Below are 14,593 nucleotides of genomic sequence, written 5' to 3'. Positions count from 1 at the left end.
CTCTGCACCCGATGGAGTGGGTTGGTTGGAGGTGCCTGAAGTTGAAGGATGGGGAGGGTTCTTGGTCATTTGCCTGACTTCTGCTCTTGAATAATTGTTTGGGTGCTTCCTCTGCATATGCCTTATCATCGTGTGGTTCCCAAACGAATATTTCTTGTTTGGGTTCCCTCTTGACAGTTCTTGGTCACAGATGAGGCAAGTGACCTTTGCTGCATTTACTTTTCTGGCACCCCTTGGCATTTTGAAAAACTCCCAAATAAAATGTTCTTTGGGTATTTATGGGGGATTGTCCTCAGGCAGATATTGCCTCTCCTCCTGCTCCTCTTCGTCCTCCTCTTCTTCATGACCACCAATGTGGTCTTGTGGTGGTCTTTGTGGTGGTGGTGGTGGTGGTGGAGGAGGTGGTGGTGTAGATGCACCTGCAGCTGCTACCAGTGAAGCCATTTCTTACAGAATGCAGGTCTTCACTCAAACAACAAAGTGAAAATGAGGAAAAAAGGTGGGGTCTTTCATCATTTGGAAAACAAAACTGTTGTGAACCAATCAAAAGTGTTATTTTCAGGTCACATGACCCGACGCGCTTACGCTACGCGCCCCGGGGCGTGTCGCGTAAGCGCGTCGAATGCTTCCGGGTGCGTTTACGCCGTGCGCATCACGCGGATGCGCCTACTCGATACGTCACGATCATGTTTTCGTTCGCGACATTGGCGCTAACGGGACGCTTCCCGGTTCGCGCACCGGGGCGCTTCAAACGAGTACGCTCTCCGGGGCGCTCACCGAGGCGCGCACCGGAGCGCTCCAAGGCAAAAATAAATAAATAAATAAATAAATAAATAAAAACATTAAAAAATGGGGAAAATTGTAGGGACTGGTAGCCCGATGTGCCTTTGCTATACTCAAATAGTTTTTACGAAAATTAACTTTGAAAAAATATATATCGTGCTACATTGGGCTATATATATGTTAGAGCCCAAATGTAGCCCAATGTAGCCCAATGTAGCCTAAAGATGGCCCCCAGAGACAAAAAAATACAAATGTGGCCCAAATATCAGCCATATGTAGGCCAACTATAGCCCAATGATAGAATGTACCAGAGTGTTCTAAAGAACAACTAGAGCGTTAACAGTCTTACTTATAAAGTGAGACTTATATTTAGGAATTAGCATTTAAAAACCTATGAAATTCACTGAAAAAACCATAGGTTTCACACCAGTTATAGTTAGGAATTAGCATTTAAAAACCTATGAAATTCACTGAAAAAACCATAGGTTTCACACCAGTTATAGTTAGGAATTAGCATTTAAAAAACCTAGGAAATTCACTGAAAAAACCATAGGTTTCACACCAGTTATAGTTAGGAATTAGCATTTAAAAAAACCTATTAAATTCACTGAAAAAAACATAGGTTTCACACCAGTTATAGTTACCTGGAAATTTTACTGACATAAAACCATTGAAATTCCACGTTATAGTTAGTTGGACTCACTATAACTTGCGCGCCTGCAATGCACTGCTGATGATGTCACATATTACATCACTCATGACATGGTCAGTGACATCACTCATGACATTACTGATTACACCATCTTTGTGACAGAGTGACAGACCTCCTTTCAGTGTAATGTAACCTTTGAAACACATATTAAAAAATAGAAATTAACATTTTCAAAAAAATGGAGATACCCATACCAGTTACAACAAACATTTCAGTAATTCCACCATCTATATACACATCCACTCATTCACCAACAGTTCTATATAGTCACTCATACATATACCCACTCATCATATGTAGTGATACACCTATACATCCTGTTACACACCGACAGTCATCCAAAAGTTACTCACACACATACTCACACATGCAAATAAACTATTGAACATCCATTTATTTGCATATAGAACTATACACACACTACCACTTTACTTCTATGGAAATGTACACATACTCTCTTAAACAATCACTTATAGAAACACATACTTATTTAAACAGGAACTCTTACAATCTCTCGCTCTCACATATACTCACTTATATACATCAATACTCAAATATAATAGATTAAAACATATGTAGTTACTGATAAAGACACTAGTGAGACAGTCATTCACTCACTAACACACACATATACACACTCATCCACCCATACAGTCCTGCACATATGCTGTCTTCAAAACACATACAAACAGTGAGTCAGTCACCAACCCATGCAGCCACTTATACACAAGGTGAAACACTGATACATATATTCCAATATTTAAAAGTTACTCGCTAATATATGTATTCACTAAGATACACTTAAAAAGGCAGTTAACAAATCATTTTTTTTTTTAAAACATCCATTTACACACTTATTTAACCATTTATTCTTCCATCGACCTTTACAAATACATATATAAAACAAATTTATTTTTCAGAAAGACGCACATTCACTGGATGGTGTCATCAGTGATGTCATGAGTGATGTCACTGACCATGTCATGAGTGATGTAATATGTGACATCATCAGCAGTGCATTGCAGGCGCGCAAGTTATAGTGAGTCCAACTAATTATAACGTGGAATTTCAATGGTTTTATGTCAGTAAAATTTCCAGGTAACTATAACTGGTGTGAAACCTATGGTTTTTTCAGTGAATTTAATAGGTTTTTTAAATGCTAATTCCTAACTATAACTGGTGTGAAACCTATGGTTTTTTCAGTGAATATATATATATATATATCATATGTTCAGTAACAACATAACACCCTTTTTCCTCGCCCTCGCTGAGAAACTTTCCTTGCGAAAATTAATCAATAAGTAGCGCTTTTTTAGAAAGTTTCGTGGACATTTATATATCTATATCTCTATCCTAAAGGAGCGTTCAGCCAATCCACTTCATAAATTGGTCTGTTGTTGTGGCAATCACATTTTTTCCACCCACTACAGCATAGGGAAATGGTTTGTCCCACTTTAGGCATTGGCTAACTTCAATGTGAGTGTTGGCATTCTGCTTTTGTTCAGTGTGTAAACACATTAAACAAAAGTATGTTTAGTGCCACGGACTGCTGGCCCAATGTGTGCTATTTGAGGAAACAAAAATGTTTAACATGGCTTGCCTATTTAGTTTCAATGTAGGGCTAAGAATGTATGCAAGCACATTGAAAAGAACACATATTCTCATGTCTAAATTGTGTTTGCTCAGAACTGTTGGCCTGTTTTTTCCCCAAACCCCACTACTCGCATGCGATGTAAATACGAGAGGTTTGTATGGTAATTGGGACAAAGTTATTCTTACTTCGTGGCCTGGAACAGCAAACACAAAAACATTCACCACCCAGCTAATGTGCCATTACCAATGTGATAAATGCTACTGAGGCATTGCCACACTATTTCATTCAATGTAATCTCCAATGTAGCAATGCTTTACACCTGGAATAATTACAGAAATATTTCTACCACTATAAGAAATATAATTTAGAAACAGGAACTTCCCTGAATAAATATTGATATGTTAGTTTTGTTAAAAACTGTATATGAAATTTAATTTTATGTTCAAGCCATACTTTCATAAATACGATATTCAAAGTCCTTCAATTTATATTGAAATATCCGCATCAGGGTTTTTTGTAGAACGTGACCTCTTCACACTTCTCTGGATTAACATGTTATGGCCAGGCCAAAAACATAGAAAGACAGAGCGACAGGTGTAGGAAGCATAATTTTTCCAACATCCGCTTTTAAAAGGAGCACAGGTCACATTCCAGTATCCACATTTTTAATACAAAATACCTATATACATAACAATACTTGTCATCCTCACTAAAACTGCCATTGTGTTGCACGTAATTATATTGCTGAAGTATCCTACCTGTCCTTGTAAATGAGGCGTTTTTAACATCACAAACATTCCGATTCGGGGTTTACAGTGGCAAAAATGCATTATTTATTTAGTAACCTAGGGCCAGATGTAGGTCGCCCAATACCGGTCGGTAACGGCCGAAATTACCGAATTTTGGTCGTTACCGACCGGTATTGGGCTTTCCAGATGTAGGCGCCATTTTTTAAGTATTCGGAATTTTACAGAATCGGTAATTTAAGGATTCTGTAAAATACCGAATTCTTAACATACCGATTCGGTAAAATACCGAATCCAGGATGTAGGAAGCACTCAAGTTAGTGCATTCCTCAGTTAAGGATGCGTTATATACCACCAACTAGAAGTTGGTGGTAAATAATGAAAACCCTTGAAAAAGCATTTTTTTTGCTTTTCCAACAGTGCCATGTTGCAGACATACATAATTGAGGGGTGCAACAGGGTGTCAAAGTGACACCCTGTCACCCTTCAATGTTTCCCCCAATTACCGAATCAGTATTTACCGATTCGGTAATTGATATTCATTCCTATGGGCCTCCAGGCCCATAGGAATGAATGGCAATTACCGAATCGGTAAATTCCGATTCTGTAATTACCGAAACTTACTGATTCTTTAATTTTTCGGTAAAATTACCTACATCCCATTTGCCTGTTCTTAAATACCGAATCGGTATGATTAGGTATTTAAGAATCAGTAATCTGGGATTACCTACATCTGGCCCCTAAACCGGTATTTGGAACAGGAGTGTTGTAGTCGCCCCTTTCAAATACCGAATCAGTATGAAAGACATCAACGTTTACCACTGAAATCTTGTCTCAAAATATTGAAAATTACGGGCTACCCAGTGGAATGGAAGCCAAGGTGTCCAGGGCCGGACTGGGAACCAAAACCGGCCCCGGCAAAGTGCTCGGCCTGCCCCCCTACTGTTGCACAAAAAATAAACAAGTAATGACCCACACACCCTAGGAGAAACTTTTTCTTTTTCAGAAAACAAACTACCACTTTGAGAGTTTTGTTTTCAGAAACAAAATAAAGTTAAATGTTTAATGGAAGGCTGTTAAATGCAACGCTGTAGTCCATCAAACGTTCTGTAATTTTAATGGACACCTCCATTATTTTGGTTCCTTTGAATGTGCAGAGATTACTGCCCCTTGACGTACTGTTGAGATGGTGGTAATGTCCTCGGCCATCTCGAGGAACAATATACCATCCGTCAGTCACAATCAGGCCCTAAATCTTCAGCACATATGCCAGATTTAGGATAATTTGGATTAAGTATATTTAATAGCCTGTGACATGGTGGACCCCAGGCCCACTAGATGTCTGCCTTTTTAAGATACAATTGAGCAGATTTAAATATTTGTGAATTGTTAGACCTGTCAGCTTTAGGGTGGTCTTCTCTCAAACCTTTTGTATACTCCTCTTTTTTTTTAAATTTGTTTTTGTTGGCCTTAGGACTCTAATGACTTTACCACTGCTACCCATGGCTACAGTGTGTGTGTGCTCACTTCCTAAAACATGGTAAAATTGGCTTACACCTGATTGAAATATTTAATTTACTTATAAGCCCCTGGAAACGTGGTGTAAGTTATACGAAGGGCTGGTAAATGTAATGCTACTAGTGGCATGTAGCACTTATTGTGCCATCCACTTAAGTAGCCTCTTAAACACGTGCTAGGCTTGTCATTTCCCGTCTGTATGCAGTTTTAAACTGCCAATTCGGCTTGGATTAATAACCCCTTTGCCAAGCCTAAAACTCACATTTAATACATATGTCAACCTAGGTTAGGCCCTAAACAGCCCATAGGGCAGAATACATTGTATTTCAAAGTTGGACATGTACCTTTATGTTTTACATATCCTTGTAGTGAAAAACTCACAAATTACATTTTCACTACTATGAGGCCTACTTTTCCCTTAGGTCAAAATTGGGTTACCATGTTGCATTGAATATTTGTTAGGTTTGGAAGCAGATAGAAATCTCATGTTTGGTGTCTAAGGGATTGTAATTTGCATTCCTCCTTAATAGCAAAGATGGATTTTAAGTCACAATTCTGAAAATGACACTTTTAGAAAGCTGACATTTTCTTATCCTAACCATTTAGTGTTTACAGTCTGTTTCCTGGGTTACATGACTAGGTATATTTGGCAGCTGTTCTTTGGGTAGTCCTCCCAGACAGCCATATAGCACAGGGACTGGTCTGTGGCAGGATAGACCCTCCAAAGCAGGATTGGAGAGTGGAGCTGGCCCAGCCCTATTTGAACTTCAAAGACACTGCCTTAGCTCACACTAGCATATTATGACTGCAGACAGACTCAGATCAGGACCAGGAGTCAAGAAATTAAAGAAAAGTGTGGGGGGGAAACCCAGAACTTTCTTCCACTTTAAAGCGAGGATCAGGTATAAAAAAAGGACCCTCAGCCCCACTCTTGAGTTTACTTATGGACCTACAGAAGGACTTTCAGAGGACTACCTGCTGCCTGTGCCCAGATGAACAATTCAGAGGACTGCCCTATTGCACCAAACTGAAGCCTGCCACATGCCCTCCGAGGACTGCCCTGTGGCTTGAGGTCTGCTTTTCTGCTTGAACTCAGGACTCAAGCAATAGTTGGCTGGCCTCATGATCAAAGTTTCAGGGGCAAAAAAGGCTCCAACGTTCTTGAGCTTGTACCTGGACCTAGCCTCAATGAGTACTGACCCTGCAAGTGCTACCCCTCCAGTCCTGAACCCTTGGAAGTGATGCCAAAGGTGCACATATAGACCACATTCAAAACTAGGGACTTAAAAAAATGTTGTCCCAAAAAGTGCTCTGAGAAAAGCAATAGACTGGGACCTTCATGCTCGCTGATCCACCAAAAGTGCTTCGCCGATCGACCTGACTTCGCAGCAGCTCCCCCTACGTTCTTCACAGTAGCAAATCCTGTTCAGCAACTCCTCACAGAAGGGGAATCCGGCCTCGTGACGCCATCGTCGGCTACAGTATGCAGCCTCATACCCCTGGAGGCTTTCAACTCCTTAAAAAGAGACTTAGTCAGAATGTAGAAATCTTCACCACGACTTTGTCCAATGGCTCCCCGATGCCATACCTCCACCTTGGACACCTCTGGCTGCCTGAACTAATCCTTCTCAGTCATTTTTCTTCAAAAATTGCTCTAAGTCCTAAGGTAAGCAAAGACCGGGCACAATCCACTTCAAGTATCCAATCCACTTCCATCAAGGTCAGCCTTAACTTCGACTTTGCCCCAATCTTGCACAACTAAATGTTCATGGTTGGCACTTTGTTATTCCTTTTAGGTGCTATTTTACACTTTAAACTTTAAACATTCATAACTTTAGTTCTACTGGATTTTGTTCTCAAATAATGTATTGAAATTTACTCTGGTTTTCTAGATTGGTTGGGAATTTCTCTTGTGTTGTATTTTCACTTTATTGTTGTTTAAGTGCTGCATAAATACTTAACACATTGCCTCTAAGTGAAGGCTGACCACATTTGCGTCAAGCTATCAGAGGATTAAGCACATGTTCATTTATTGACTTCTTGTGTTTCACCCTGACAAGGATTGTGGCTGGTGCTTGCACAAGATGATGACCCTTCCTTGGTTGTTATGTATGATCCAGAGTACCCATATTGGGTGTGTAATGAAATGACTAGTGTGGAGACCATTAGGGTAATAGTATAAAAAAAATCAATTTTTATGCAATTAGTTGTTCTTTCTCAAAGCTAAAGGGCCATGGTTTCATAGCCACACAGCAGTCTCTGGGAATCTTGTTTCTGTAGCGTTATGTATTGCTTTTCTTCAATTTTATATGTTATCTAGTTCTTTAACACCTTCGCTGCTATTGATATTTCCCTCCTGTGCTGATATTTCATCATTGCCATTGTTCATGACGAGCTCAGCTCGTCATCAGCACAGCTCCACTGTGCCTCATGACGAGCTGAGCTCGTCATGAGCATCGAAGGGGTTAACTGAGGTTTCCACATGCCTCTTTCTCTTGGGAAGAAAAAAGGTGGCAGCAGACTAGATCTCCCTTTCTCCCTAACCGGCTACCGGAATAGTGCATGCCTGGGAAGGTAATAGAAGGCCGCAGTCACTGGATCTGCCTCTAAAAATAGGTTGTTAGGGTAATAATGTCTCTTTCCCTATCCACCTCTCCCTTTCAGACTGGGATTTTCATGAACTGGGTTTGGTGTATGAGGTCCAAAGTATCCCTCTATTGGGAGGATTGCTAGCCATTTTCCTTTGGAGTAGAGCTAGCACTTGGGCTATCCCTATCCCTCTCTCTCTCCTTGAGATGTATTGACTGTAAAGATTCTGATCAGATTTTTGTTGCAGAAGGAGTCCCTGCTGCTGAATTGTGATTTACCATGAGTTAACTGCTTGCCACTGACTTTGTTCTCAGAGTCCACATTCCTGTGGACCAGCCTGAAAGCATGATTTGCTCATGTCTCAGCGTATTGCTGCCCATTTCTCACAATATCTAAAAGACTGGTGGCCCTCTAAAAAAAGGGCAGATAAATGGTTACTTGTTAAAATTACCTCCTCCACCTTATTGTAATTGGCAGCGCTTGTCATATAGTGAACAAACACTTGCAGGGTTGATGTCTTATTTTCCTAGTAGGTGAAGGGGGCATGTAGTGCACTCAGCACTTTGCAGAGGTTATGGTACGATGGTAGCATAACTCTCCCGGATAGGTGGTACTGTTAATCACAATAAATAAAGGTGAATGAGTGGCCATTTGTATCTCTCCAGGAACTCTTCCTCAATATAGATTGCCAAGCTATGAAAGCAAAGGCCACCCCTCAGCCGCGGCCCATACAGGTAAGAGTGGTTGGGCATGGGGCCGGGATGGGGGGAATTCGACAGAAGACCATGAGGGAAAATTACATAAATAATACATTTGTCCTCATCGGTCAAAATCCCCCTCACCCGGCCCCACCGCCCACCGCTCTTACCTACAAGGGCCGCGGCTGGTGGCCTATGTGGATAATCAGCACTGCCTGAATATATCTAAAAGCTTATATACCCTTAATTTAGTTGTAGCAAGAAGAGATTTAGTAAAGCTGTGGGGAACTGCATTTAAAATTTATAGAAGTGCCAAACATTCAGGGCCGGCGATCTAATATGTATTGGTGTCTCTAGAGAGATCAATTTTATCAGCACATGAATATGGAGATTCAAAGAAATATAAAGTAGATGGATAAAATATCATGGGCTGGTGTTATTTTGAGAAGGCTGATGAATCATGGATTAAACATCTACTTCGTCCCTTCCTGCTTATCCTCATCTTACAAATAACCAATAATGTGACTACAATGCCTAATATGGATGTTTTTTATCTTTCCTTAACCCCTTAAGTGCTGCGTCGGTGCGTTGGCCGACGGCAGCGCTACCTCCCCAGTGCTGCGCACGACCATTGGACGTCCATTCAGCACTAGTTCCAATGGACAGCGCAGCACTGGGGAGGGATGTTTACTAGCATCTATGAGGTTAATTAACATTAAGTAAGGTGAATGTTCTTCTTTTTGCCATTTAATTTTCTGTCTTTTTAATTAATAAAATGCATAGAAAATATTTGTATAGCAAATGTTTACTTTTTTGTTAATCAATCAATCAATCAATCAAAGACATTTATAGAGCGCACTACTTACCCGTAGGGTCTCAAGGCGCTGGGGGGAGGGGGGTGCCGTTACTGCTTGAACAGCCAGGTCTTCAGCTTCTTCCTGAAGGAGAGGTGGTCTTGGGTCAGGCGCAGGTTGGTCGGGAGGGAGTTCCAGGTCTTGGCGGCCAGGTAGGAGAAGGACCTTCCTCCTGTTGTCGCTCTTCGGATGCGGGCGACGGCGGCGAGGGCGTGGTTGGCTGATCGGAGGTGGCGTTTGGGAGCGTAGAAGTTGATTCGGTTGTTGAGGTAGCTCGGGCCTTGGTCGTGTAGGGCTTTGTGTGCGTGGGTGAGGAGGCGGAAGGTGATTCTTTTGTTGACGGGGAGCCAGTGCAGGTCTCTCAGATGTCCGGAGATGTGGCTGGTTCGTGGGATGTCGAGGATGAGTCTGGCTGAGGCGTTCTGGATCCGCTGGAGTCTCTTCTGGAGCTTGGCGGTGGTACCGGCGTAGAGGGCGTTGCCGTAGTCCAGTCGACTGGTGACGAGGGCCTGGGTGACGGTCTTCCTGGTCTCGGTGGGGATCCACCAGAAGATCTTCCGTAGCATGCGTAGGATGTTGAAGCACGCCGAGGAGACGGTGTTGACTTGCCTGGTCATGGAGAGGGAGGAGTCCAGGATGAAGCCCAGGTTGCGTGCGTGGTCTGTCGGTTTGGGTGCGGTGCCCAGGGCGGGAGGCCACCAGGAGTCGTCCCAGGCGGAGGGCGAGGAGCCCAGGATGAGGACCTCCGTCTTGTCTGAGTTCAGTTTCAGGCGGCTGGTCGTCATCCACTCGGCTACATCTTTCATCCCTTCGTGCAGATTGGCTCTGGCGGCGGCAGGGTCGTTGGTCAGGGAGAGGATCAGCTGGGTGTCGTCGGCGTAGGAGATTATGTTGAGGTTATGTTGGCGTGCGATGGCCGCGAGGGGGCTCATGTAGACCAATATGTATATATTTTCCATGGTGTATTATATGTTTTGAAAAGATCTTTTGTGTGTATGATGTACGATGATTATGTTGTCACCAATGGTGCTAAATATGTATGTATCATTTACATAGCTTCCTTGTAACTGACCCAGTCCCTTGTAATACAGGACTGTGTGATGGGGATTCTCCTGCCTTTATGACTTTTCAGTAGAAAAATATACATTTGGAATATTATGAGTATTGCCCCGTACATTTCGACATAATATCCTCCCTATCGTCATCAATCAAACTGCAGTCTCAATAGCATTTTAATATTTCACTAACCTTCTTATTCATTGTAACAACTACATTTTTTTTCAACTGTCTAATAGTTTTCAGTGTCTAGTAATTATATCATAGCTTCTTTGTTCTAATCTTCATAATTCATAGTCACAACATTCCCACCTTCATATTTCTGTTTAATAATAATACTCAAATCATTTTTGAGAATTAAGGCCTTATTATGATGTCGGTCGGAAAGCATTCCAACCGACTCCTCATTGGATTCAGTTCTGACCGGCTCTCGTTCGGCGAGTCTGACCAATTACGATATTTCCGAACACCGTTTGGTCAGACTCCCATTGACTTCAATGGGAACCTGTGTTTCGACCGACAAGACAGGCTCCCATTGAAAAAAGGGATGGTTGCGGAAATGCTTGCACCCTGTCACAGGCACCCCATGATGCCTGCCACACTGTGCATGGTTGTAAAGAGGGGTCCCATGGATACCCTCGCGGGCCCCAACCGAAGGCCTCCGGGTGAACGGGGGCCTGCTACGGGTCCCCAAAGTAAGTTTTTGACAACCGTTTCATGTCGGACAGACAGATTCGGAGAGGCTTTCCGAATCCAACATCATAATACGTCGGTCAGAAACGCGGTGCGTAGAGCTGTACGATTCGATTCCAACCAACTCGGAGCCTCTGAATGCCCGTCAGAAGCTAATCAGAAAGACTGATTGGTTACCTTCTATCGTAAACGGTCAGTCAGAAACATGGGTTCCAACATGGATTAGGAAATTCCAAATGCTGTTCGGAGCCTTTCGGACCTACATCGTAATGAGGCCCTTCGTTTTTTGCGTTCCAATATATTTAATTAATTATTGTAATGACATACACATTTTATACAGATAATTGTTATCAAATAAAAAACAACAATATTATTGTATGGTGGTTTTAAGGGTAGTAATTTGTATTTATTCCTCAATGCACTTTCTCCAGTACTGTCATTGAGAATTACAACAGGGCTAGCAACATGTTCACTCCAAGAGACTCCCTTAACCCCTTCGATGCTCATGACGGAACGGTTCCGTCATGAGCATTGGTTGAGCTGTGCTAATGACGGAACCGTTCCGTCATGACCACACCCAATTCTGAGGATGCAGCACCGGGGGGAAATCTCCGTAGCAGGGATGAGGTTAACATATGGACATATTGACATTTTAAAGTTTTCACCATCATTAATTCGCATTTCCAAATTCTGAAGAGTCCTTCTAATTTTGACAACCTTGTTAAGATTTGAGCAAAACACTTTTTTAACTTGTGCATCCTTGTAAATCTTGCAAGTCAGCTATAATTTCATATTCTCATAGTCTTCTGATGATGCAAATGATAGTCCCAAATTTAATAGTAGGGATTTGTTTTCTCTGAGGATCTTGCATGGAAGACTGTTTAGGATATTTACTTCTTAATGTCCTTCTTTAGAACCTGGGCTTTTGTTTTCAGCCCAATTTTCCGTCTTGTTTCTAACTGCTTGTTTTCTACTCTTTATTAAAATCAGTTTGTAAAAAGTATGCATCATTGGTTAATAAATATTAAGATGTGTATATGAAGTGAATTTAAATAAGTGGAGAAAGTAAAGAACAATTTAGGTATTTTCTGTAAATATTTTTTTTTTCCTGGGGATTTTGCTATTTGTTTTATGTTTTATTATGTGCATAAATCTTGGCCAAAGCACTGGTTCCAAACCACCACCTGGAATTGGTGCCTAACTTTTTTTCTGTCTCCATGTTAGTGTTGGAACTAGGTATGCTGCTCTTTTATTAACTGTGATCGAACTTTAGGATTCTTCTCTCGACTAAATTAGTTTACCAGGCCATGTAGTCGACAGTAAAGATTCAGACCGAGCATTTTACTGATGTAATACCTCATTCACCATTTTAGTAGACCTGTCCTGAGGTTGTGTATCTGCGTATTCTTGTCAGAGCTAGCCATCTTTTACTGCAGCTGTCTGACACACTGTTTCTGCTGTTTGGCATGCAGATTACTTATTCTCTTGGATGGTCCAAACAAATACAATGTAGATTGCCCACAGATTAGAACTTGCTTGTGCAGCTTTCCAAGATACATGTATTGCATGTAGTCTTTAATTTGTGGTTCTTTGGTGAAATAGTACCATAAAAAGGATTCCTTCTTGGTGTGTCTTCTTCTGGTATTTTAGCACCAACTACAAAATAGCCGCCTTCAGATTAAGGATGTTCATGTTTAGTAGGCTGAGATTCTCTTCTGTGCAAAGCACTTTTTCCCATTTAGCAGTTTCTGCTAGGATGTTTTACGGTGCAAAAGATAAATATCACAGCTGGTAGTGGGCGCAGAATGATCTGTGTGAAGAGAAGTAAGAGCGTTTTAAGAAACAAGAACCTTTGTGTTTAATGCAGAGATAAATCCACTCGAAACCAATTAAAATATGCTCCTTTTAAACTTACTGAAAGTCCTAAATCCTACCTGGACGTCTGCTAATCAGGAGGTTCATCCGACGCTGATACTTTTTCTTTCAATTAGAAGTGTACAATGTGAAATTTGTTCTTCTTCCTTCCTATCAATTCACTATAAACATACATTTTATTGGCTGGTACAATCTGCTTGTTATCTCACTTATTTTCAAGGCACATTATATATATATATATATATATATGTGATCAAGGCCGGGGCAACCTGGTCGAAACGCGTCATGTTGTGACTTAGATGGAATAAAATTTGCACTTTATATATTACCTTTGTGGTGGTCCGTTCCTGATGGTGAAGTGACGTGTAGGCTCTCGTTTGCTCATTGAAGGACTTGGTTTCCATATAAATATATATATATATATATATATACATATATATATATATATATAATATATTTTATCCGTATTCGGCCCAAGATCTGGACGCAGCGCTCTTTTTTTCAGGGGCGGTGCGTTTTCTTAAGTTGTTTATTCTTCCTCACTCCTCTGTTTTATATATATATATCTACCGAGCCACACCAATTGAGTCACTTTGCGTAGTTTTTACTTGCCAGGTGCAAGGAACACAATGCATTTCGACCAGTCACGGTCTTGGTCACCGTCTTGATCATGTGACATGTAGTTGCTAACGCCAGATATCTAAATAACTGCCACCATTATAGACACCAAAGACAGACTTTGCTTATCAAAAGAGTGATACACATATCGATGTAAAACAGAAATATATGCAGTGTAAATGAAAAACTCCCTTACAAAAATTTACGGTATTGTTTTACACATGGAAAATACATACAGTGCATATTCCAAATCAAACGTGTAATATTGTGTCGATGGGAAGAGGGGCCTCCATTTCACATAAATTATGGAATGTGTATGCACAAATCCGGGTGAGATACTGGTGCATATCCCTTGAATTATTGAGAGGCAACAAAACTAGTGATCGAGTTCAGTAGCCAAAATCATTAAACAAGTGTCCCAGGTCCTTGACAAATCAAACTTCATTAACACACACCATATGCATGATCAGAATGCTTATGCACTTAAGGTTCAAAACCATCTACAGGAGGGGAACAGCATTAACAAAGAAGAACAAATACAAATATGAATTCTGTGATAAACAAACCAAAACCAAATCACCCAATATGCTTATCTAAAAATCAACTACAGTTCCTCAAAATCCCTGTTCAAAGCACCAGGGAGGGAAGCTTCATTCGAGAGATTCTAATCCTACAACTCATGTTTTTACAAATGTCTCGATAACTCATACTGCCTACTTCTAAAATCAAACGAGAGTTCAACCATCTCAGATTGGCCAGTCTTATCATTTTTAATCTTATAAATATTTGTATTCATAATTTGTTAGTGGTACGTCCATGGAACCTGACTAGAAGCCTGTGTCAAACGGATCCTTTAG

General features: G+C 41.1%; 1 protein-coding gene across 1 annotated transcript in view; it reads left to right on the top strand.

Moving 5' to 3' along the window:
* Positions 1-14,593, top strand: part of LOC147665810 (usherin-like) — a gene marked incomplete at its 5' end in the record, with an annotated part of 525,382 nt that overhangs the window by 162,196 nt on the left and 348,593 nt on the right. The window lies entirely within an intron of this gene.

Source organism: Lissotriton vulgaris, unplaced genomic scaffold (assembly GCF_964263255.1).
Source record: "Lissotriton vulgaris unplaced genomic scaffold, aLisVul1.2 SCAFFOLD_1152, whole genome shotgun sequence".
Taxonomy (NCBI): domain Eukaryota; kingdom Metazoa; phylum Chordata; class Amphibia; order Caudata; family Salamandridae; genus Lissotriton; species Lissotriton vulgaris.
Note: the sequence above shows the minus strand (reverse complement) of the source record. Positions and strands in the feature narration are given on the sequence as shown.